Below are 27,344 nucleotides of genomic sequence, written 5' to 3'. Positions count from 1 at the left end.
GGCAAGACTGCCCTATGAGGGGATTAAAAAAAAAAAAAAAAGCAAAAACAAAAACAAAAAACTACCAAAGGTGACCCAAGAGCAGCAAATCAAAGATTTTAAAGGGAGAAAAAGATCTCCATGATTTAAGGCTGAAAATGGTCACAGAAAAACAATGGATGCCAGCTTACATTTGCTATGTCTGATTATGAGATAATCTTCCCATAAGTCAATGATAATAACATCAGCTCTTAATGTTATTCATTCATTAGTCATTCAACAGATACCCATAGTGTCCCTGGTGCACATGAAGTTCTGTATGATGAAACACAGCAGAGCCTCTGGAATTTCACATGCACTGCAGCTACCTGGGGGGCCTTGTTACAATGTGGGTTCTGACTCATCAGTTCTGGGATGAGTAATGAGATTCTGGATTTCTAACAAGCTCCCACGTGATGTCGATGCTGCTGGTCAGCAGACCATATTTTGAGTAACAAGGCACTTCAGAGAATAAAATGATTAAATTAAACATGGGCCCTGCCTTCAAAGAACTTAAAGTTTACATAAGGGGACATATACCCTCCAAATAAACAGAAGAGCTATGTGCTGTAAGAGTGATGTAACAGATAAAGTGTGATTCAAAGTCAAAGAATGACTCTTGGCAGGGGGTGGTTGGGTGTCTGGGAAGACAGGATGAAAGTGGCATTTCAGCTGCTTCCTTAGTGAGGACACATTGGACATGTAGCCACAGGGAAGGAGGGTGGGGAGAAAACGCCTGGCAGAGGGATCAGTGTCAACAGAGAGAGAGAGGTTAAAAGAATGCTGTGCTGGGGCGCCTGGGTGGCTCAGTCAGTTAAGTATCCAACTCTTGATTTCAGCACAGGTCACGATCTCACAGTTTATGAATTCAAGCCCCACATCGGGCTCTCTCCTGTCAGCACAGAGCCTGCTTCTGATCCTTTGTTCCCTTCTCTCTCTGCCCCTCGCCTGCTCCCACTCCCCACTCCCTCTCTCTCAAAAATAAAACCATTTAAATAAATTAATGAATGAATAAATGAATAAATAAATGAATAAATAAATAAATAAAAGTGTGCAGAGCCGCAGTGAAGAGGGAGAAGTCTCATCTGAAGGGAATGACTGTAGATGTGAATTAAATGGTGGGAGATGGCCCAGGAGAAGTCTGGGAAGTGGTCTGGGAAGCACCTGGGACACTGAGGGGAGAGGATATTTGACCCCAAAATTCACCACTTTGGCATGTGGACTATTTTAAGCTGAAGGCAATCAAGACCCAGCAGACTCAGAAAAAACTTCTACTTTTCCCTTAACTACGTAAAAGAATCCAGATAGGGGACCTGTACCAGAACAGGAGCTGTTACCAGATATAATTTTTTTTTATCTGAATGATCTATCTGTATGGTAGGACAGACATCTAATTACCAAATGTCTGCTCTTGTTATCATCCTGAGAATCACCCTCCCCCGCTTTTAAGCCCCAAGCCCCCATCCCATTCCTTAGCTCAGGATATCATATAAACTCAACTGCCCGACTTGCCCTTGGGTCTCAGGTTTTTACAGGGCTCCCGTACGTTTGCTATTAAATTGTTTTATTTCCTGCTAATCTCTCTCATGTTGATTTAATTAACAGACGAGCCAAAAGAACCTAGAACCTACAAGGGTAGAGCGAAATTTTTTCCTCCCCTACAACACGCGGTCAGGAAATCGAGAACTGAGCTTATGACAACTATCCGCAGAGCAGCAGGAGGGACAGATGGAAAAGGAGGAGGAAGAGGAACAGGCTGGCAGACCTGTTTGAAGAGGCTACTGAAATAGTTCAGGAGAGAGAAAAAGAAAGCCTGAAATAGAGGCAGTCATAAATCTTTGATAAGAAAAAAAAAGCTGAGCCATTTATACCTTAATTACCTATATTGGGTTTTACTTTGAATAATGATCTACCTTCTGATGTGACAGCAAAGGTACAAGCATTTCATAAAGGGCTTGGGAAAAAAACTGATATGTTAATTAAAAGTTACAAGATGATGTTCTTGGAGCATTCACTTCTGGAATTACATTGGAAATAACTAAGAGACGCTGGAATCTGTTTCAGAGACCTTAGATGGAATCTAAGTTCACTGTAAATGAATAATGTCCTACCTACCACAAAATACTCAGTCAGTTTTCATTCTCAGAAGAGCAGAAGAGGTGGTCTTCATGTTCTAAGCCACATTTCCTCTTCCTCCAGTTCCAGAAGCTGTGTCAATTTTAGGTCACCTCAGAAAGAGGTCTATTTCCAGACAAAAGTATCTGGCTCTGATATAGATTAACAGAGGCTGTCTCCACAACATTAGTTTACAGAGGGGGAGAATACAAGGTGTTCCAAGGTGGAAAATACTATAATTTTAAATTCCCCAAATCCCACAGGTAGGGAATCAGGCAGGGTCTGTGTGATCCGACACCTTAGTAATGTGGACAATATCCAATTTGTGCCTACCTTTTGAATCTTAAAAGTTTCAGACCATTGACTCTTCCAATCTCAGCAGGAGACAGCAGAAGCCCCTGAAGTATGCAGCGGACCAAATGGAGGTCTTAAAGTTTCCATGTTCTTTTCTAAATCCTAATTAAGTGAAAATTCTTCTAAGGAATAATTTCACTGAAGCAGTTTGTTGAATTGTACACTGCAGCAGAACCATGTTCTGTTAAGGAAACAGATGCACCGACTGCGTTTCTGTTTACGAGATGCATACTCAGTAGTCTGTTTTCTCCTCGGTGTGAGTGTATGTAACTGCCATTAACGTGCCTAAGCGAAGCAGTATGCGTGCACGGCAAACATCGTGCCCCTTGATGGGTGGGGATGCGCCACGTCAGTTGTTCAGTCTCCATCTCATTGATATGAAAGAAAAAAGCAAACAAACTGGAGTCTTTAACTGATTGACTATTAAAAGAAGTATATAGTTGAAGGGAGCCTGGGTGGCTCAGTCAGGTTGAGTGCCTGACTTCAGTTCATGGTTTGTGGGTTTGAGCCACAACATCAGGCTGGCGGCTGTAAGCCCAGAGCCCACCTCGGATCCTCTGTTTCCCTCTCTCGCTGCTCCTCCCCTGCTGTGCTCTCTCTCAAAAATAAATAAACATTAAAAAAAAAGTATATACCTGCATACGTAATCACACTAAGAAATGAACTGAGGGAAACTAATGGAGGCAAAGACTGAAATGTACATGAAATAGGAGAAAAGTGCCTGAACCAAGCTGGCAAATGCAGAGCCCCAAGGTGGCCAGTCCCACTCCCTTTGGTGGAAGGGGATTATAGCAAGCACAGCTGTGGGGAGCTCTTCACGCCAGGATGCCAGTAATGCTGGCAAAACAGACCCTGCATGGACTTCTGTGTCCCAGATGTTAGTTTCATTAACGGGCACTCAGGACCGAGAAACCCTATGTTGATTCTGGCAGGTAAACTGCCAGTAGAGAGAAGTTACTGAAGACACTGCTGATGATGCATTCTTACCAAAGAGCAGACGACAGAGGGCTTCAGAGGTTGAAACACACACACACCACACATACACACACACACACACGCACACACACACACACCATTCCAGAGCTCTACACCCCATGGCGCATGCTGGGAATGGAAATCAACGACAGAAGCTTTTAGGCTGAGCTGCTCCTGATGGCTGCCAAGTCCAGCAAACATGCTTGGTTACAAGTTAGAGGAAAAGTCCCTGAGTGTATCTGTCATTTCCCGGGTATAGAATGAAAGATGCAACCGGCCAGGTGCTTTCCTCTGATGCGTGGGAAGGAAGGGGAGGAGAAAGGGGCAAGTAGGCTGTGAGTTCAGGGTTAGCAAAGGCAAGAGAGTTCATCTAGTTACGGCCATTACAAAAGATTTCCTGAGCATAGAGTCAGGTGCATTTTGAAGTACAGCTTGTAGCCAGTAGGCGTCAGATTTCTGGTTCACAGGATGCTACAACTGAAGACCTAGATGTCTGTGTATTTCCAGAGATTACATAAATAAGAGCATTTCAGACCACCTTTTTTTGTTTTGTTTTTCAACCCAAGGATGTCCTGGGCATCCCCTCTCTACCCACCATGAAGAATTATGGGAAGTGGCTGTGCCAGGCAGTGTCTCACACTCAGGCTGCAAATCCTACATGTCTAATTTGACTCAGACTCTGATCCCTTTAAACAGTCCACCTCAAGCACGAGTGTAGTTTTCCCTTATCAAGAAAACAGAGCAGGGGTGCCTGGCCAGCTCAGCCAGTGGAGCATATGACTCCTGATGACAGTGTTGTAAGTTCGAGCCCCATGTCGGGTGTAGAGATTACTTAAAAATAAAATCTTCTTTAAAAAATTTTTTTTAACGTTTATTTATTTTTTTTTGAGACAGAGAGAGACAGAGCATGAACAGGGCAGGGTCAAAGAGAGAGAGAGGGAGACACAGAATCCGAAACAGGCTCCAGGCTCTGAGCTGTCTGCACAGAGCCCGGTGCGGGGCTCGAACCCACGGACCATGAGATCATGACCTGAGCCGAAGTTGGACGCTCAACCGACTGAGCCACCCAGGCACCCCAAAAATAAAATCTTAAAAAAAAGAAAGAAAACAGAAAACAGAGAAGTGCAATGGGATTCCCCATTTTTGGAGATAGCATGTCAGCTACAAAGCAAATTTTGTAGTAGATATGAAGTGTACTATAAACAGTCTGGGGCAAATGCTGCCAGGGTTTGAAAAAGTTAACAGGATATGTTTACCTCTTGGTGGGCTGTAAGAACATTCACTGCCTCCCCTCCCTTCTCCCTAAACTGTTCACAGTCACACAAAATAAAGTCCGTTTACTTTTGACAAGCGAGGCCAGTGGACTTTCTTTAGAGACAGAACCACGGCGGTCTTGGGGAAAGTGTGCACAACCAGCCTGAGACGCCAGAGCAGAAGAAGGGGGTTTTGGATGGGCAGACTTTGTGACTAGAAAAATACAGTGAGTGGTATTGAGCTTCAGGTTATTATGGCGCAAACTGGTCCAAATCAGTTCCTGGTCCGATCTTCTGGAGTTTTCCATCAGTTAAACAACTTTGACAGCAAACCCTCATGACAATTCAGCCCTAACTCCAAACTACAATTTACTCCTTTAGGATCCCTTTTTTTTTTTTTTTCCATACCATCATAATGATCCAGAACAATTTTGCATTGTTTTGACTGTTTTATTTGTTCATGCATGTCTCCTTTAATTTTCCAGTGAGCCATTCGTGATTAGAAAAGAGCCAGAGAACTCACCCAAGCATCTCCGTGACAGACCTGGACAGTGTTTCAAGTATTATTTAAGTCATTAAACAAAATTCTCCAGTATTGTTTCAGTTGATTTCAGGATACAGACTCTCCAGGCATGCCACAGGGGTAGGGATCACGTACTCACTATGTTTTACCTAAGGCCCTGTGTGTGTTTGTGTGTTGGGGGTGGGCAGAGAATCTAACAGATGAACCTAATGTCTTCAGAGTATTAGACTTTCGGGATCCCTTGTATTTAAAAATAGCTCTTGATTTGAAAAATCTGCAAGGGAAACCTAATCCCTGGTAGGATCCTCAACAGGTTTCTGATATAAGCTTATGAGTGGACAGGAACACAAGTCACTGTCCCCACAGAATGCCCTAGAAATGTCCCCACATGCCAAGGAGGAAGAAGAGGAGCAGAATTGGAATAATTGGCCAAAGTTCTCTAGGATAAAAGCTGGTAGGAACCTCCCGTGCCCTCAAAGTGCCCCCGGGTAGTTGGCAAGAAAAAGTAGCCCAGGTCTCCTTGCCCACACGACCACTTCAGGGGGCTACACTTCCTATCCCAACAGTCACTGCAGTCAATGCAGGAAGAGAGGTAAGGCAAAATGTAATATAAAACAGAAGAACACAAATAGGAGACAGATGGAAAGCAAGCTTTGAAAAAGAGAAAGCAATGAACTATCTCTGATTCCCCACCAAAAAAAGTCTTAAGAGAGATAGAGAGACCTTAAGAGAGACCTGTTGATATCATGCTTGGTTAAAGCTTTCTTTCCCTTATATTATGGTGGTAACTCAGCAAAGGAGAAAGAACGATCTCTTGTTTTGTTCTTGTTTTTGAATCTATAAGACCCCACCTGAGACATAATATTTACAGGCCTGGTTTTCAGGACACTTTAAGAATTCCAGCAGATTCCTACTTTGGGGCACTTTTGACTTTCTCCCAAACCCTCAAGTCCATGATAAGAAGTTGTGATGAAAATCAGATTTTTAGGAGTTGCTTTTAGGGGCACCTGGGTGGCTCAGTGCTTTGAGCGTCTGACTCTTGATTTCAGGTCAGGTCATGATCCCAGGGTCGTGGGATAGAGCTCCGCGTCAGGCTCTGCGCTGAGAGCGCATCTTGGGATTCTCTCTCTCTCTCTTTCTCTCCCTCTGTTCCCACCCCCTGCTCATGTTCTCTCTAAAATAAATTTTTTTTAAAAAAAGTGTTACTTTTAACATATTTATTTAATGCAAGTAAGAAGCTTCTTTCTACAGAGAAGCACACTCCAGGTTCCACTGGTCTTGACTCCGTTGCTCAACTGATGATCTGGGAGACTGCTTCCCACGCTCTGTCTTTACCCTGATATCTGCCACCACCCTGGGCAGCTTCAGGACCCTCTGGACAAGCCCTTCATACGTTCTTTGGTCTCTTCCCGTAAAGAATCCTCACCCGCACTCTACCCCCATTAACAGCCATCCCTTGGAGCCTGGCACTGCTCACAACCGTGGCTCCACGTCTGAAATCTTCAACCCTACTCCTCACCTCCGGGGAAGCTCCCGGTTTTCACAACCCTGACTCTACCCACATCTTGTCTTTCAGTCCCTTCACTGTTACCTGGCCATTCCCAAGCAGATGGCCCGTGTCATGATCCATCACTTCCCCACACCTTTGTCCAACCTTCAACTCCTATGACCACCTATCTTTTCCCACACCCACACGCCACAGCTCAACCCCCACTCAGTCCTGGATGGACCTCCCGTGTTGCTGGCCGCTGCCGAAGAAAATTCCCCAGCTCGCTGTGAGGCGCCACCACCCCCCACCCCCACCCCCCGCGGTCTGTAACCCTGGCCGGGCTCACCCAGCGCCCTGGCGATAATCCTTCTCCACATTCCTCTCTCCTTCCCACACACACCCCCACCCTCAAACCTTGTCCGTTCTCTTCGAGCTCCTACCTCACCAGCGACCTCTACCACGCTCCGTAGATCCTCATGGAAAAATCCAAGACAGGCAGCAAGCCTTCTCCAATCGCCTCAGTGCCACAGACCATCTATATTCAGCCCCAACCTCCAGTCTTCCTGCACTGACAGTGGAAAAGATCCTTTTCTCCCTCCTCCTCCTCCTCCTTCCGCCACTCAAAGCAGGTCCACCTGCCAACTTTCTCCAGGCCTTTAGGCTCTCCCCCTCCCAGGCTTCCTTGGGGACCACACACTTCTCACCATCTCCCACAGTGAACGCCTTCCTTTCACAGTAAGGCTTCCAGACAGAGCATGTATATTCCCCACCTCACCTTCCGGACCTGCCGATCAACTCCTGACCCACCGCCCCTGTCCCTCAACTGAAAAGGGTCTTCCCACGGTTGCCATGAGTTCACCGATGCTGAATCCAACAGGGATCGTAATATCCTCACCTTAACGCGGTAGTGGTGTTATTTTATTTGTGTTAATGAATAGTAATGTATAAGTAATGTAATACATATGCATTTATATATGTATTAATAAATTTATTATAAGTAAATTAATATTGGGCTTAATCCTGTTTATAAACTTGGCAAGGGATGAGGGAAATAAGAGCCAATAGAGAGAAGATGGGGTCAAGAGTATAAGAAAGTATACAGACACGTCTCGGCATACAGTAGGGGATTAATACATGGCAAGCTATATAAGTGTGAAGAGCATTAGAAGCAGTTTTTGTAAAATGAACCTCAAACCCTTCTCACGGACTTGCCTAAAATGAAAATAAGATCATGTCACCTTTTTAAAAATTAAAAAAAAAATTTTTTTAACGTCTATTTTTGAGAGACAGAGACAGAGTGTGAGCAGGGGAGGGGCAGAGAGAGAGGGAGACACAGAATCTGAAGCAGGCTCCGGGCTCCAAACCATCAGCACAGAGCAGAACATGGGGCTCAAACCCATGAACCGTGAGATCATGACCTGAGCCAAAGTCGGACACCGAAATGACTAAACCACCCAGCCGCCCCAGACCATGTCACTTTCTTAATGCTAATCTTTCCGCTGTTTCCCATTGTCCACAGGATGAAGTCCAGAATTCTTAACCTGACATACCTCCTAGTTCAATGACCCAACCCCCACTTCCTCACGTCCCAGCATCCCTGTGCCCCTCGCCTCCCCCCAACCCCACAATGCTGCATGGGAGACTCCATCTACTTACAGGCCACACCACAATCTCTTTGCTTCCAACCAACTCGTTCATATCTGGCAAACTCTGACTCATTCTTCAGGAATCAGCTTCAGGATCAGCCCTTCTGGGCAACCTTCCCTGATCCAAATCGCCTCCCATCTTCTTGCTCCCTCCTGGGTTAGGTGACTGACCCAGGTGTCACTGTACGTTCTGTCCGCCGAGGCAGCACCTATGTACTACACAGCAATCTTGTGCTGTGTCTCCCACTAGGCTGCATGACAAACGCTGAGCACCGTTCACATGTGCAGTCCACTTGCCGGGCATGTCCCACATACACGTTTGCTGAAGGAATGGCAAACCGACATAAGACTCGGAGAAAACCCTCTATAGCGCAGCCGCCTTATATGGACGGTGGTGAGTATCAGAAGGTAAAGCTAAATGGTGATCTAGCCCTGGGAGTGAAGCCCATCAAAATCATGACCCTCAGTGTACAAATCTGTAAAATAAGAAAACGCTGGATAATATACTTCGACATTTTCAAATGAAATAATACAGAGGACGAATAACTATCATAATATATGTAGTCCAAGCTCCATCCCAGTATCTTTCAAATACACAGTCGTCTTGGCAAACAAGTAACGAGAGGAATGTAAGGACGGGGGTCCTAAGTAGTAGGCCTATCACAGTACGCAAATCTCCTGTAGTGGGGCGCCTGGGTGGCTCAGTCAGTTAACGGTCCAACTTTGGCTCAGGTCATGATCTCGCGGTTCATGGGTTCGAGCCCCATGGGGGGCTCTGTTCTGACAGTTCAGAGTCTGGAGCCTGCTTCGGATTCTGTGTCTCCCTTTCTCTCTGCTCCTCTCTGCTCATCCTCTGTCTCTGTCTCTGTCTCTCTCTCCTTCAAAAATAAACATTGAATAAATAAATTAATTAATAAATAGTAAAATAAAAATAAAACTCCTGTAGTACTTCCCAGATGAGAATAAACGTCAAAGGCTGGCTAAATTTCAACTGGCAGGATTATATTCTGCCAACTCCTTCTGCAGGTGTTTAGGATTGACCCAAAATGCCCCTCCAAACCCAGTATTTCTCGGGTGGCTACCAAATGCCAAAGTGAACATTTACAAAGAAAAGCAAACAAAACAAAACAAAACAAAAACAAAAAAACCTCTCACATTATTAAGTAAGATATACTTTATATATTTGAATGCTAAACAGTTTAAACAGTTTGGAGAATCGAGTTATGGTTGTATTTCATCAATTCACAACTCCTATAATTGAAAGCAATTTACTGGTCACAGAAAGAGAGATATGAGATGATAGATATGAGAGGTCAGATGCCTTATTTAGTTAAATCAGGAACAAAGCAAATATTTGCTTGAAAAACCTTAAGCCACTTCTACTAACAGGCTAAAAAATCCTATTAACTAATTTCTTTGATTTCAACAAAATCCATTTCCATATTCACAGCAGGAAGTTACCGAGTTCAGGCTGTAAGTATGAAAGACTATAGTATTTTTTTATAATGAGCTTGGAGGAAAATATAGAAGACAAACAAGCTTCCCTCCAAGAAAAATGCCTTTAATTGCATTTCCTGTAATTAAAAACTTGATTTGTCAGCCTAAGTCTTCTCAAGTATGGATATGGTCGGTTTTGACTCATGGAAGTTGTTAGTGACCTAAGCATCCTAACTGAAACCAAGTGGGAAAAACCTGTGACAGGTAAAGTGCAGATGTTATTAAACCCAAATCCATAAACATGGACTGGGGGACTTTGCTTTTTTTTTTTCTTTTTGGAGAGAGAGAGGGAGGGAGAGCGTGTGTGCAGGGGAGGGGGCAAAGGGGGAGAGAAGCTTCAGCAGGCTAGATCCCAGGACCCTGCGATCATGACCTGAGCCGAAATCAAGAGTCGGGGATGTTCAGCTGACTGAGCCACCCAGGCGCCCCTGCATTATTTGACTGAATCAAATACAGTTATAATCCCCTATTTTTGGCTTAAAATGAAATAATTGGGCTGACCAGGTAGCTCTTTCCATTGGTGCTAGGTAGAAAAATCGAAAGAATGTGAATAGCTTTTGTTCATCAATGCTTCCCTTCCTGAAGGGAAAAGAATGATTTGGTTTGAAACTACATAACAGAACCTTAGAGCTCAGAGTCTGGAGTAATACAAAATTACCCCAAATTAAGATTTTTCACATTCCCTTGGAGAATGCAAAAATGCCTCAGGAAGGCTTCTGAAGTCTTGAAAGCCAGAATCTGCAAAGAGTGAAGAGGATATCAAGGGGATAATGTCCTTGAAGCTTTCTGCCTCATTTCCCATCAAATTAAATCTATAATAATACCTCCCATTGAATCTTCCTTCCTGAATTGTAAACTCCTGCAAGTAGGGTCGGGCCCATTTGATGTGTACAAATGTATATATTCCTTGAAACTAAATGAATAAATCTTCTAAACTGTATTAATGGAAAAAGGGTAACTTTATTCTAAATTGGTAAAAAAAAAAAAAATCCTGTAGAATTAAGAAGTTGATGGTAGCACTTAAAGTCTCTTAAAATATGTATATTCGTTCTAAAAGATAAGTAAAATCATACAGAGAACTCTTGAATTCAACACTAAAGAAAAACCACTAAAATGGGGAAAAGAACTACACAGACATGTCACCAAAGAACAACACACAAATGCCAAATGAGCATATTGAGAAAGATGCTTCACATCATTGGTCTTTAGGGAACTGCAAATTAAAACAATGAGATCCCACTACACTCTTACTAGAATGGCTAACATTCAGAAATCTGACTATACCAATTGCTGGTGAGAAGGCAGAGCAACAAAAACTCTCATTCATTGCTGGTCTGAATTCAAAATGGCACAGCCATGTTGGAAGGGAGTCTGCCATTTTTTTATGAAGCTGAACATCGTCTTACCATACAATCCAGCAATCTTGATCCCAGGTATTTACACAACTGATCTGGCAACTTACACACAACCGCACAAACAACTCCACACTAATGTTGGTAACAGCGTTATTCATAATCTCCAAAACTGGAAGCTGCAAAGTTATCCTTCAATAAGCCAATGATATTGGGGGACACTCAACAACCAACTATTATTCACCAATAAAAGCTACCAAAACAACAATAAAGACAGGGATGAATCTCAAATGCATATTGGCAAGTGAAAGAAACCAGTGTGAAAAGGCTACACAAGGTATGATTCCAATTATATGACACTTTGGAAAAGGCAAAACCCTAGAGATGAGAAAAAGATCAGTGGTCGCTGGGAGTCTGGCAGGGAGGGAGGAGAGGCAAACAGGTAAAACACAGGGGATTTGTTTTTTAGGATGATAAAAGTATCCTGCGGGATACTATAATGATGGGCACATTACCCTGCACATTTGTCAAAACCCACAAAACTTGAAGGCACAAAGGGTAAACTTTAATGCATATAAATTTAATGTATCAGTTCGGAGTTCGGGAGACCCCAGGATGAAATACAGACTGTGACAAAATAACCTAACTGCATTACACATGCATGAAACAATCTCAGTGAGGGGGTGTGTGAGGGGTGTGGGAGGTGCTAATGTAATTAACGTTGGGAAGGAGTGAAATCCGTAAGACTGAAGACAAAAGAAACTGTACATAAGCACTGTACTCTAGTTGATAAATCCATTTGCCTAGGGCACTGGCTAACATTCTGACACCGTTAATCATGTACACTGGAATTGAATGCTCAAGGAAATGAATGGCAGATGGTGGGAGCAAGGTTTCTCTCTGTTGGGAGTGAGCGGTTACAGATGAGCAAGGGGAAGAATAATCCATGTGGTAATGGATTACAGTTGGGAACATCAGTGTGAACTCATATTTACTTACTGTCCGTATAGATGGTTACATTTGGAAATGCCATAGAAGTATATACTCATGGGTTAATTCCCACACATGTATCTCTTTGCTATCACGAAGAGGCCCTAAAAGAAGCAACACCCCAGAAGCAAAAAAGTAAATCTTGGTTTCTAATACTATTTTCCCATAAAAGGGACCAGGATTCCTTAGAGAGATGGCTGGTTCTAGGACTGCAGCAGGAAACCTATGAAATCTGAAGTAGGGACGCCTGGGTGGCTCAGTCGGTTAGGCATCTGACTTCGACTCAGGTCATGATCTCACAGTTTGTGAGTTCGAGCCCTGCGTCGGGCTCTGTGCTGACAGCTCAGAGCCTCGACCCTGCTTTGGATTCTGTGTCTCCTTCTCTCTCTGCCCCGCCCATGCTCACACTCACTCGCTCTCTCTCTCTCCCAAAAATAAACATTAAAAAAATTTTTTTTTAATAAAAAAAAGAAGAATCTGAATTATCTTTTAGTGCCATAAAGGGAAGAAGTGCTTAAGACACACATACACATACACACACACACAGATGAGAGTCTATCAAAGGAATACAGGGACCCACCGAAAGCCCTCCCAACGGCCAAAGTTGGAACAATTTCAGCAACACAATAAAGTGTTATTAAAGTATACAGTAAAACCCAGAGTATAAATAAATATCCATGAGTCTATATGGATATTAATAATGGATTAAATAAATAAATGCGGAAGAAGAGACAAATCTCTCATGTAGAAGAAGTCCAAATAATTTATGTGAATAAACTAGATGACCTTGGGCGTGGTGATGAGGTTTTAGATAGAATGCCAAAGGCACGATATATGAAAGAAATAACTGACGCGTTGGACTTCATTATAATTAAAACCTTTTGCTCTGTGAGAAACAATGTCAGGAGAATGAGAACACAAGCCACAGACCCGAAGAAAATATTTGCAAAGGACACATCTGATGAAATACTTGTTATCCAAACTATACAAAGAACTTCTAAAACTCAACAATAGGAAAACAGACAACCCAATAAAAAATGGGCCAAAGACCTAAACAGACACCTCACTGAAGAAGAGATACGAATGGCAAATAAGCATAGGTGAGGATGTTACACATCAGGTGTCATCAGGGGGTACAATTTGAAACGAGAACAGATACCACTACGCCCTATTGGAATGGCAGAAATCTGGAACACTGACAGCAGCAAAAGCTGGCAAGGCTGTGGAACCATAGCTTTGTGGAACCTCTCACTCATTGTTGGTGAAGATGCAAAATGGTACAGCCACTTTGGAACACAGTTGGGTGGTTTCCTACAAAACTCAACACACTCTTAGAATACATACAGCAAGCGTGTTCCTTCACATTTACCCGAAGGAGGTGAACACTTGTGTCCACACAAAAACCTGCTTATGGGTTTATAGAAGCCAAAACTTTGAAGCAACTAAGATGTCCTTCAATGGGTGAATGAGTTCATGAGCTGTGGGACATCCAGACAATGGAATATTATTCAGCACTAAAAAAAAAAAAAAAAACAACTGAGCAATGAAGCTATGAGAAGACACGAAGGAAACTTAAATTCACATTATGAAGTAAAAGCAGCCAATCTGAAAAGGCATACACACTGTATGATTACAACTATGTGACATTCTAGAAAAGGCAATGCTGTGGCAAGATCAATGGTTCCCAGGGGGTGGGAGTAGGGAGAACAATGATTAGGGGAAGCACAGAGGATTTTTAGAGCAAGGAAAATACTCTATATGATACTGTGATGGTGAATACATGGCGTTATACCTTTGCCCAAACCCCTACAATGCAGGACACCGAAAGAAAACCATAATGTAAACCGGGGACTCTGGGAGATTATGATGTGTCACTATAGGTCAGTCAGTTGTAACAAATGTAGCACTCTGGTGGGAGATGTTGATGATGGGGGAAGCTGTGTACACATGGGGGTAAGGCGGAAGGAGGGAAATCTCCATATCTTTTCTTGATTTTGTTATGAACCTAAAACTGTTCTAAAAATTGTCTTCACAAAAAACAAATTTTAAAAATACATCAAACAAGTCTCATTTGAGGGAGAGTATGCAAAATACCTGACCAGTACTCCTCCAAGTCGCCAAAGTCACTAAGAACAGGCAAGTCTGGGGTGCCTGGGCGGCTCAGTCAGTTAAGCCTGACTTCGGCTCAGGTCATGATCTCGTCAAGCCCCAGGTCGGGCTCTGTGCTGACAGCTCAGAGCCTGGAGCCTGTTTCAGATTCTCTGTCTCCCTTTCTCTCTGCCCCTCCTCCACTTGCACTCTGTCTCTCTCTCTCTCAAAGGTAAATATTAAACCAAAAAAAGAAGAGAAAAGGAAAAGAAAAGAAAGAAAAGGAGAAGAAAAAAAGAGAAAGAGAAAGAGAAAAAGAGAAAAGAAAGAGAAAAAGAAAGAGGAGAAAAAGAAAGAGGAGAAAAAGAAAAAGAAAAAGAGAAAGAGAAAGAGAAAGAGAAAGAGAAAGGAAGAAAAAGAAAAAGAAAAAGAAAAAGAAAAAGAAAAAGAAAAAGAAAAAGAAAAAGAAAAAGTCTGAGAAACCGTCACACCCAAGAGCAGCCTAAGGAGACACGACAACTAAACGTACTGTGGGATCCTGGGACACAAATAGGATATTAGGTAAAAACTATGGAAAGTCGGATAAACTGTGAACTGTAGACATTAATATAATAATAATACATCAACACCAGTTCATTCGTTGTGACAAATGTACTATGTGAGATGTTACTAATAAGGAAAACTGTGGGATGGGTACATGGGAATGGAAGTAACTTGGTAACTTTTCCTGTAAATCTAAAGTTATTCTAAAGTAAAAAGTTTTTTAAAAATATAGAAATCAAGGTTTGAAATTTACATTATATTCTACCAAGTACTACATATCAGAGTTCTATTCTGAATAAATAAAAAATGTTGATTTGAAATAAGCTATCAACGCACCAACCCAAGGAACATTATTCCTCACATGTGTTGAGATAACACTATTTGAATATAAACACCAATTTCTCTCAAATACTTGATAACTCTGTTTTCCTAAACAGAAAAATATACAGCGTAAATTGAAAGATTATAATTAGATTTAGTCTCCTATTGAAATAGTTTGTGTGCGAGGAGAAGGTCATTTTCAACCGAGAATGCAGGCAAATTTCAGTTTCAGTGGTGTAGTTCAGCACCTTTCATTTTGCTTCCTAGCACCCTGTCACTCTATAGCTCCCCTACCAGAGAGGTGTATGTGTTACAACTGATGAACCTACACTGACATATCATAATCAGCCAAAGTCCACCTTTGCACCCCAGATTATTCCAGAAATTTTGTCCTTGAAACATGGAACCTCATTTCTGGCCAACTCAGGCAAGTCATGCTCTTAGTCCTGTTTAGAATTCATTGGCATGAACCCCATAAAACCGCAGACATTTGCCTGTCTGGCATGTGTAAATGTCTGTTTCATGTAGTTCCACATAAAAGACCACCATTCCGAGCCCATCACTACTGGCGAATGATTTAATCAATTGTGCCTACTTAAGGAAGCTTCCCTAAGAAAATCCAATCATGAAAACCCAGAAGGGGTTCAAGAGCTTCCAGGCTGGTGAACCAGAACTCTTCCCGTGCCCCCGCGCAGGGCTCCAAACTTCACAGGGACAGAACTTTGTTCCAGATCTTGCCTATGTATCTCTTCATCTGGCTGTTGATCCATAGCCTTTAATATTCTTTGCAATAAACAAGTAATAGAATGAGTTAAAAAAAAAAAAAGAGTTCAACCTTCAACATTCCTTTCTAGAGAAACGCCAATGATAACCTGAGCACACAGGAACCACACCCACCTCTTTAAACCTAGCCTCAGGAGCCCAAGCTCTCCATGGCATTAAAAATGATAAGGGTCTATGTGTTCATTTTATTTCAGGGAGTCATTTCTTCAACATGGTAAGTCTTCACTGAGCCTTGCACACCATGAATCTTCAAATTAGATTTTAAAAAGTCAAAACATCAAGGGCGCCTGGGTGGCTCAGTCGGTTGAGCCACTGGCTCTTGATTTCAGCTCAGGTCATGATCCCCCCAGGGTTGAGGGATCAAACCCCATGTCCGGCTTCACACTGGGCATGCAGTCTGCTTAAGATTCTCTCTCTCTCTCTCTCTCTCTCTCTCTCTCTCTCTCTTTGCCTTTGGCCTTCTCCCCACCCCACCCCGGCTCTCAATAAAATAAAAAATAAAAAGGGGAGCCTGCGTGGCTCAGTGAGCTAAGCAATGGACTCTTGGTTTGGCTCAGTTCATGAGACCTAGCCCCACATCAGTCTCTGCACTGACAGGGCATAGTCTGCTTGGGATTCTCTCTTTCCCTCTCTCTCTGCCCCTCCCCCTGCTCATGCATGCTCTCTCCCTCTCTCTCCCTCTCTCTCTCAAAATAAATAAACTTTAAAACTAAAAATAATAATAAATAAAAATTGAAAAATAAAATAAAAAAATAAAGTCAAACATTAAACCTGAAGACCCAAATGAGAGATTCTCCTTAGAACATCAGAGCTACAATCACCAGATGAACTTGAGCCTGCTCAATACTGCTCACTATTATTTCTGTCCACTAGCAGTATTATTTTCCCTTTTTTACCGTAACATGTTTCACACATAACTTTTCCCTTCTGGCACTGCAAAAAAGAAGCAAAAGGTTCTAACCGGAGTTAATTGGTGACTTTTTTTTTCTACTTTAGATTTATTACATTTTAGCTTTAGAAGCTTTCACATAAATTTCAGATTCCTAATGATAGGCTGTAATTACTTTGTTTAATTGTAATAAAATAAATATTTTAATAACTATGTATATTGAATATGCAGAATTCATAAGCCTTTGGTTTGGAATATCTTTCTCATATGCTCTTTTGCAAAAACCCTTCATTATTTTTCGCAGACACTTAATTTTCTAGATAAATTTTCTACATACTCATTAATCATCAATATCTCCCTATTGAATGGTAACACCTCCACTTGAGTAATATTGTAGATCGTATAGCGAAGTGTTAATGGCAATTATGACAGTCAGATGCCACCAATGCCAAAGGACTTTAAAATCAAGGATGTTACTATGCTCTTGGCTCCAGCAAATCATATAATGGACAGAGCAAATTTTTTTGATACAGATACAAAACACAGATATAAGGGACCGGAAGGAGAAAACTCTTAAGTCCCTAATTCCTACCTTGTCTTTTCCCCAATCATAACCATTAATTTGAGCCCACCCTCAGCAGATTCAGCTGCCTCTACTCTTCATCAGTGGTGCCTTCACTGTCAGCAATCTCCAACCTCTTTTTTTAATTTAAAATCAAAGAGGTCGGTGGCCACTCAACGAAGGTGAATATCTATCTAGTATGACGTTGTAAAGCATGCTGGTGCTAACTCCCAATTCATTTCACAAGGAAGATCTGGCTGTTGGAATCAGTGGACCCAAAAATCATGGTGCTTTGGTTCAATCCTGATTTTCTAGAACAAATGTCATGACTTGAGCTAGCACTGGTGATTTACAGTAGCCAATGGCCAACCTATATGCGATGAAGCCAGGTGCAATACTGGCTCCTATTATATCAAAACCAGGCCATAAAACCGGGAGCGCATTCACCTACAGTGGTAAATCCTTGAAGGCGGAGACTCTGCAATGTAGTTTTCCTATTGATCATGGGATACTTTGCAAATTAGGTGACTTTCTAATGGAGATGGTGACGGTTATGACATGCCACATAGCCAGCTGGAATTTTCTACAACTGCATGAAACAAACAATGGACTCTAATTGTCCATCACATAGTTAACCTGGAATCTCTGATATACGTAAGGCAGAAGAATTGCAATTATTCCTAAAAGTGTTATGACAAGGTAAATGTACATTTACTACTTGAAGACAGTCTCTAAAGTTGGGATTTGATAAACATCAGAAAGGGATCAGAGCTGAAATACGATGAATCTTCCATTTTAAGAGGATATGAATGAAGTTAAAAATTTATATCCCTTATTTGGATGACTTGAGAATGTGCTAATGAAATAGTGACAAATTAAAAAGGTTCGAGTATACCAAAAGATCCCACTTTTGTCTAAAAATATCTGTGCCTGGATAAAATACTGAAAATCACAAACAAAAATGTTAACTCGGATTAGTTCTAGGGGATGGGCCTATGAGGGAATATTTTTCATATTTTTCAAATGTTTTAGCCACAATAAAGAACAACTTAAAAATCAGCAGTGACGCCATTCCACAAAACCTAGTTCTGTCCACCCTAACAAAACTGAAGCTGGGGATTTAGTACAAGTCCCTCTGAAGGGCGTATTACATCAGGCAGGATGGATCAGAATAGAAAGGATACGCACTCAGATCCAGAGTGGGGGAAGGTCAAATGCAACCCCCCGCATCCACAGGACAGGCAGATGCTGGCAAGATGACTGATGGCTTTCTGGAAAGCTAGGGCATTTCAGTATTGTATTCTGTCCAACCAGATGAAACTGAGGACTTGCTCCCCTTTATGCTGTACGAGCACAGATCTCCTGGAGGAGGTCATGAAGCGACCTAAGGCTCCAGAAAGAGTGTGCATGCCTTAGTCATCAGAGCCTCAGGCACAAATAAGGGATGAGGCACCACCTCATCTCTCATCGCACAACCAACACATTCACTGTGAATTAGCAAGATGTTAAGTCTCTTCACGTTATGGTGCCATTAACTTGTAAACTGAGGCACAATAGGGGATTTGGTCTTAGGGCCTTCTAGTCTGAGTTATCCTGCTAAGAAATTAAATTAAATGCGTGTTGGACACAGCATTCCTTTTATATTCTTGGCTTTCTGTAAGATCTAGGATCATTAACTGTGCCAATTTCCTCTGCAGAAACTACTGTAAATAAAGGGTCCCAAATAGAAATGCAATTTGGAGACAATAAGATAAGAGTCAGTTTTTCAAAGACAGAACACAGTTTTCCCAATGTGCATGTTGGATGGTTTTGTATGGTCTTTCCTGACCCAGGGACTGAAGCACAGCCTTTTAAAAAATGTTAAACTGAACACCAGTGACTGCTGAGAAGTCTTTCTTCTTATGCACACAGAGAACTTATCCTCATTGCTAATCATACAGGAAATCTTTGCAATGCTGAGGGGTGAACATAAATGCCAAGCATCCCAAACATTAATTCTGATTCCTGTACCCTTTCTGCAAACCTGGAGCGCTCCAGAGGTTTAAATTAAAACGTCCTCCATGCTATTGAAGAGAACACATACACAATTACGAACAACTGGATTTACCTGCAGACTAAAACCTTTTGGTTCTACTTTCCCTGCAAAGTAAGAGATGCAAGTGAGGCATGGCCAGGAGAACTCAAATCGTACACCCTGTGAGGTAAATTTCATAATCCTCTGAAGAACAATGTTTGATCACAGAGCTCTTCATCACATAGACATCAGATTTTGCTATTGGTGGGCCTTGACCTATGTAAACAATTTCCCTCAAAAATGTTTTACTTTCCTAGAATATTTTGTCTCCGTAAAGTCCACCTCGCCATCTTTCTAAACCCATCAACATTTGCTTTATGAAAACATAATTTGGGGGGTTTTACCAGCCAACACAAAAATGTAGAAAATTCCCTAAGCTTTCGGTTTACCCTTCCTAGCTGATCGATACAACTAAGAAAACTGGTAGAAGGCAAAGAGGTCTTCTGAGAAAGTATTCATCTTTTCTGGTGGTGCCTCACTGCGTACAGGGTCTGTCCTATGACCACATCTCTGCCCGCTCCCCTTGGTCATCCCATCCACTCCCTGGATTTCGGATGATCTATATGCAGGTAACTCTCAAATCAACACCTCTCGCTCACATCTCTCTCCTGGGCTTTACCTTGTGCTGCTGAACTGCCTAATGGACATCTTCCCTCCAATGTCCTATGCAATCCCAAACACAGTGGCCAAAACCAAATTCCTTATCTACTTCAACCTCTCAAACAGCTCCGGCACCTTTTGAAAGGCACCATCATCCATCCTGATGTCTATGCTAGAAACTTGAAGTCAGCTGTCTCCTGTCTCTCCTTCATCCTTCACTTCCACCCCCCAAATCCTGTTGATTTCAACTTCTTAATGCACCTTGAATCCATCCCCTTCTCTCCAACCTCCTTGCCACTGCATCTACCCTGGATCAGGCTCTCCTTTGTCACGCAGGGATAGCGCAACAGCCTGATGCCAACTGTCCCAGCCTGCTGTCTGACAACTGCTTCCTGACCCTGGAGTTCATCTGACCTCCACCTTGCAACCAGTGGGCTTTGTAAAAGCAAATCCATGCTTAAAACCTTCCAATGGCTCTCTACTACCCTCACCATAAAGTCTAGACTCTTTGACATGGCCTCGTGGTTCTGCACATCCTCCCTCTCCCCACTTCCAACCGGGCCCTGAGACCCATCACATCCTGTTACCTGTGCTCAGTGTCTTGAACCTTCCTTGTTCAGCTCCACTAAAGACCCATGCTCTTTTCCCTCCAGGCGTCTGCATAAGTGCCTCTGTCCCTAGAAGCCCAGGCCTCTCTCTCTCCTTGCCTGGCTCCCTTATCTTTCACAGCTCAGTGGAGAGGATTCTCTTTCACGGAAAAGTTTCCTACCCCACAAGTACGGCTTTAGAAGTCCCTTCTATGTGCCCCCGTGTTGCCAACTTCTTCCGTTATCACAGCACTTCTCACAGTCTATTTTAACTACCTGTTTGTTTGCTGTCCCACTAGATGGCAAACACCAGGTTACCCTGTTTCTTTTACTCCTTTTGTCTCCCTAGTGCCTGACATAACCCCCAGATGAGAGCCAGCAGCCAAACATGTGCTGAATGGATGAATGAGACTCGACACAAGGGTGCCGCCACTTACCTAATGCCCACCGCATGGCAGCAACCTGCCAGATGCTTTGAATAGATTATCTCTTATTCACACAACTCTGCAAGCTCTGTAGTCTTTTTGAACATTTCACAGACGAAGGTCGGCAGAATTCAAACAGTCTTCTCCAAGTCACACCGTTCCTGAGTGAATTGAAAACCAGGTCTGTGTAGTTTCAAAATTGCCTGCTTATCTCCCTGCAAACACCGTCTCTCCCTGAAGCCTGTGCACAATGACCAGCGTTCTATGCTTTGGGCCTCACGGAGTAATTCTAATCCATCTTCTAACTGACAGTCTTTTCACAAACGAAGACTTTCCAGAAGCTGCCGGTTACGCTGACCCTCTGCACCCCCACCGTGGCTTGGCCCCTCACGCTTCTCCCTGGTGCCTCTAACCCTCTCCAACGTGGCTCATCAGGGCCTCGCTTGCCCTGGCTATTTTCGCACAGAGCCTAAGAGGTGCCACCACGCTTTAAAGCATCTCAGCCATGACAGCTCCCTTGACTGCCAAGACCACGCACCAACAGGACAAAAGGTGGAAACCACACAGTTGTCATCCGAAAGCGCCATGAAGCAAAGCCAGCGTGCACTGCTTCATCACAGGGGACGATGAACCCAAGGCCTGGCTGCTGGCTGGCAGTGCTTCTGCTGCCCTTTGACACCTGTCTGCTCGGGTGAGGGAGAGTCAGAGAGATGACATGGGAGAAATCTAGATAGCAGGCAGGCTTCGGTCTTCCTTCTCAAAGACCACCTGGGGCAGCAACTCCTCCTACTCTGTTCATGTGGCTTTCGTCCAGAAGGGAGAATTAGCCACAGACTGGCAGCTCTGGTGCATATGGGAGCAGCTCCAGGTCTACCCCAGAAACATACGAATTATCAGAAATAAGTTCAGGGGCACCCGGCCGGCACGGTCAGTAGAGCATGCGACTCTTGGTCTCGGGGTCATGTGTTCAAGCCCCACACTGGGCATAAAGCTGACTTCAAAGTAAACAAATACACGAATTCAGCAATCCAGAAAAGGCCATGCCCTGGAACTAACAAATCCAGGCTAAGAGTGGACACGGTCTGTGTTTGCAAAGTGATCCCCTTTTGATCAGGTAAGAGTTAAGACTTGGTTTGAACACAACGAAGATTTCCAATCTACAAAACTAGGGATGGGATTGTAAGGGGACAACACATTTGAATATTGGCTTAAAAGTTTTTGGAAAATTCACACCCAGATTTCCATAGGATTTAGTAGCTAGCTCAGGAACAGTACGGGATGTTCTCAAGCCAAAGCAGAAGTAGGTAGAATTTTAAGTCACTTTGTCTTTAACATTTCTGAAATGACCTTCCATTTTCAAAGGATATCAAAGCAGAAATGCCATATAATTTCCTTTGTGTTTCTGCGATCTGTTCAATGACATCAGTAAGATAGATGATCAGCAAATAGCATCTAACTCCCTTTGTACCATTATTAGGATAACATGTAAAATGATATGAAATGAAACAGCACTGATTCCAATAACCTTGTGGTCCAATTCAATCAATTTCGCTGAACAAGAGCAAAATCCACAGCAAGCACTCAAGCTGTTGAGTTTATGAATCAGATTCAACTTCTCTTCCACACGGGAGCGGGTCTGGGTCAAAAGAGAAAGGGTGGGGACTGGGACAGCATCTGCCTCCCCCATAAAATTCATGTCAACACTGTCAAGTTCACTGGAGGGCTGAATCTGGAAGAACAGGTTAAAAAAGAATATAAAAGGAGCAAAGAAGGCATAAGGGAGGGGCAAGACTCCTGCTGCAGTCTGCCCCTGTCACATCATAATTGCAAATACACTCTACTTCGGAAAATTCTATCAAGAACCAAATAACACTGATGCTAAAAGTCAACAAAGCCAATAGCATCAATCTCACCTGTATTTTTTTTTTTGTCTCGTCAAAAACAATTTTTTAGTGAGGTATAATTGACAGATAAAATTTTAAGATATTTAAAATGTGTACATCATTCACCTGTATCATAAGTAAAGGCTTAATGGGAAAGAAAGATACTAGAAATGACTGTATTATCATACAATTAATCCTCATTAGTCACAGATTCCATATTTGCAAACTCACCCAATTGCTGAAATTTATTTGTACCCCCCACATTGATGCTTTCAGCCCTTCTGTCGTCATTTGCTGGCATCTGCAGAATGAACACGCTCCCAGCTGATGTCCAACAAGGCCACATTCTGCCTTCTTGTTTTAGCTCTCACACCATTAAAAAATTCTTGGGGCACCGGGGTGGCTCAGTTGGTTAAGCATCTGACTTCGGCTCAGGTCATGACCTCATGGTTCGTGAGTTCGAGCCCCGTTCAGGCTCTGTGCTGACAGCTCAGAGCATGGAGCCTGTCTTCAGATTCTGTGTCTCCCTCTCCCTCTGCCCCTCCCCTGCTCGCACTGTCTCTCTCTCTCTTTCTCTCAAAAATAAATAAAACATTAAAAAAAATTTTTTTAATTCTTTCTGCACACTGTTTAGTGCCATGTTTCCCACATGTTTTCTGCCCCCCCCCCTTTTTTTTTTTTTGTGATTTCACTATTTAAAATGGCTCCCAACTGTGCTGAAGTTCTGTTTAGGTTCCAAAGTGCAAGAAGGCTGTAATGTGTATATGGACAAGACAATTGTTTTAGATAAGCTTCATTCAGGCATGATTTACAGCACTGTTGGCCACAGGTTCATCATTAATGAATCACCAATGCATATTATATAAGGGGTTTTCAAACAGAAATACATGGGAAACAAGGCTTTGTGTTAACTGGTTGATAAAATGTTGTGACCAGAGGCTCTTGGGAACCTCACCTTGTATTTCCCCCTAGGAAATCCAGTATTCTGTAATAAATTCAGTATTCACTAATTCAGTGTTTACAGCAATTTATAGAACAAAACTACTGCAAATCACATGATAACATAACTACTGCAAATCACAAGAATCCACTGTGTTTTCAAATTATAGCAAAAATGTCACCAATACGTAAGACAGTACTTGGAGGCAAAAAAGCAAAGTACATTTACAGATAGTTAGTTCATCTTTTTTACTTTATTTCAGATTTACAAATTGGACAATCTCTGATCACTGGCTTATGTTGGATACTTATGTGGTCCTCTAAATTATGGTGTTTTACTAGAAATCAGTCATAATTGTTAGGACGAACTCCTGAACATAATGTATATTTTCATCTTAAATCCTCAAAAGGAGGATCTCACAGGTGCGCTATTCATATTCACTGGAGAGTTAAGGCTTCAAGACGTCAAATCTAGTCTTAACCTATTCTGTAAACTAAGACTAGTATAAACTCACTCTGCAAATCTGCTATTTACCTAAAGCATGAAATGTTAGGCCACCATTTCAACTCAGGAGCAATGTGGTCGTTCCATCTATTATCCAGTCCAGGCCACATGGCCTATGCTATCCAAGACCTTTTATTTTTTTATGGAAATCTAAAATTCTTTTTTTTAATGTTTTATTTATTTTTGAGAGAAAGCGAGAGAGAGAGCACAGGAAGGGCAGAGAGAGAGGGACACAGAGGATCCAAGGGGGGCTCTGGACTGAGAGCAGAGAGTCTGCTATAAGGCTCGAACCCACAAGCCACGAGATCACGACATGAGTCGAAGTCAGGCGCTCAACCGACTCAACCACCCAGGCATCCCTGGAAATCTGAATTTCAACAACAAGATTAGAAGAAAAACAGACTAATCCTCTTGATATAGACTAAGTAAAAGTTCTTGTTAGCACCTTTGTAACAATTTTCTCTTGTCTGATTTGGGTACTACTTTGTTAAATCTATTTCCAAGGTTTTTTTAAAAGAAAACAATAGCTGGATTTTCTTATCACCAAGTCTTAGAAAAAGCATTCATTATTCCCCCAAATTACCCAATAATATTAGACCAATCTGAAAATAAACATCAGTCACCTCAGGTCTTCCCCTGACTTAAAAATTTCTAGTTATTTGCATAAAATCAATTCAGAGAAATGTGTGCTATTAGAACTACTCTGATAATATGTGGACCACAAACTATTATCTTATTATTTAATAATTATCTTATTATTATAATAATATTGTGAGATTTCAGTTGTTTTATGGCCTAAGGCATGTATTTCTAGGTCATTTGTGCTGTATTAAAGTTTTGCTCACACCAAATCGCTAAAATTAACAACTCAGGCAACAATAGATGTCGGCAGGGATGCGGAGAAAGAGGATCTCTTTTGCATTGCTGGTGGGAATGCAAACTGGAATGCAAACTCTGGAAAACAGTATGGAGGTTCCTCGAACAATTAAAAAGAGAACTATCCTACGACCCAGCAATGGCACTACTAGGTATGTATCCAAGGGATACAGGTATGCTGTTTCGAAGGGGCACACGCACCCCAATGTTTATAGCAGCACTCTTGACAATAGCCAAAGTATGGAAAAAGCCCAAATGTCCACTGACAGATGAATGGATAAAGAAGATGAGATATATATATATATATATATATATATATATATATATATATATATACACACACATACACAGAGAGAGAGAGAGAGAGAGAGAGAGAGAGGGAGAGCGAGAGAGAGAGAGAGAGTATTACTTGGCAATAAAAAAGAATGAAATCTTGCTATTTGCAGCAAAGTGGATGGAACTGGAGGGTATTATGCTAAGCGAAATTAGTCAGAGGAAGACAAATATCATACGACTTCACGCACCCGTGGAATTCAAGATACAAAACAGATGAACATAGGGGAAGGAAGCAAAAATAATATAAAAACAGGGAGGGGGACAAAACACAAGGGACTCTTAAATATAGAGAACAAACTGAGGGTTGCCGGAGGGGTTGTGGGAGGGGGCATGGGCTAAATGGGCAAGGGGCATTAAGGAAGGCACTTGTTGGGATGAGCTCTGGGTGTTACATGTAAGGGATGAATCATTAGATTCTACTCCTGAAATCATTATTGCACTATATGCTAACTAACTGGGATGTAAATTTAAAAAAACAAATTAATTGAAAAAAAAAAAAAAAAGAAATGTTGCTGCACTGAGCGTCTGCTCTAATTAAGCTCAAGAACTTACGTTTTTATGTTTGGGATTATTATTCACATTCTTGACTTGAGATAAGGATGGAGATACCCCATGTCACTCTCAAAGAGGTTCTAATTAAGGATGTGGCGCGGACCAGCTGCACACAGAGAGGAGGTCTTTTTGCGGGATCCTCACGCACTGAGATAGCAAGCTGGATGTGACAGATTCTGCCACGTCATCTGCCTCAAGTATTCCAAAAGGAAGAACCAAAAACACCCATGAAAGGGAAGTTGCAGGGTATAACTGGTTTCAGAGAAGATTGTTAATGCCTTGCATGGTCTAAGAACATCTCTAGAGGAAGGGGAATGAGAGAACGAGAAATACTTAATCTGATGTTTATTTTTCAAGTGTTCTTTCCTGTTCACACTTTGCAAAAGTTAGTAAGAGTCTGATCTCTTGATAGTAACCGTAGGGAACTTTACCAATCTCTCAACATAATTCTTACCGTGTCACTCCCTTGAGTTGGGCAAAATGAGACATCTTACACACACACACACAAAAATGCCAGCTTCTCTCTCTTATATATTTAGTGTGGCTAAAATAACTCCTAGGAACTGGGAGTTTTCTCCATTTTTTAATATTTTTCCTTCACAAAGCCTGCTCTCCATAAATAGTCAACAGACCAATTGTCTAAGGGGCAGAAGGGCCTAGACTTTTACACAGTGGGAGTCCCCTGACATTCCTCAGGCAGTCAGAAACTTCTTTCTCAGAGCCCAGATCCCAGAGAAAGAATCAGACTGAAAGCTATTCCCCTGTTTGCTCTTTTCATTAAGACTTTTCAAAGAACACTTTATTCTAATGTACAGTTAGAAGAAAAGGAGAGTTAAGAATTCTTCCCCCAGGCAAATAACTCACAAGGGTTATGAAAAAAACCCCTTCAATATGATTTATTTCACAGGGATCACTGAGAAGTGTGTGGAAACAGATCGTGGATGAAATTCCAAGATGGCTGTTAATGGTTGCCTTGAAAAAAATAAGTGAAAAATTTCAAAGACAATTATTTAATAAATCCATTACTATTTTAACAGCTATCTCAATTTGGCTGCAATGTGGTGACAATTTGTGGATGTACATTCAATCTGACTAGACTTGGACAATCAGTCAACCTCAGTATTTTATTCCCAGCAATGATGGAGCGACTTGGCGAAGGCAGGGCTCTG

General features: G+C 42.2%; 1 protein-coding gene across 18 annotated transcripts in view; it reads right to left on the bottom strand.

Annotated features, from left to right (window-relative positions):
• KIAA1217 (KIAA1217 ortholog) overlaps positions 1 to 27,344 on the bottom strand; it is a 747,790-nt gene that overhangs the window by 220,703 nt on the left and 499,743 nt on the right. The window contains exon 1 of one of the 18 annotated variants that reach the window (XM_053225401.1): positions 21,097 to 25,558. The exons of the other annotated variants lie outside the window; for them this stretch is intronic. The gene's annotated coding sequence lies outside the window, so the exon portion shown is untranslated. Of the gene's footprint in view, positions 1 to 21,096; positions 25,559 to 27,344 lie in introns of those variants that run through there. 18 annotated transcript variants of the gene reach the window in all.

Source organism: Acinonyx jubatus, chromosome B4 (assembly GCF_027475565.1).
Source record: "Acinonyx jubatus isolate Ajub_Pintada_27869175 chromosome B4, VMU_Ajub_asm_v1.0, whole genome shotgun sequence".
NCBI lineage: Eukaryota > Metazoa > Chordata > Mammalia > Carnivora > Felidae > Acinonyx > Acinonyx jubatus.
The sequence above is the reverse complement of the archived record's forward strand: the minus strand, read 5'-3'. Positions and strand labels throughout refer to the sequence as shown.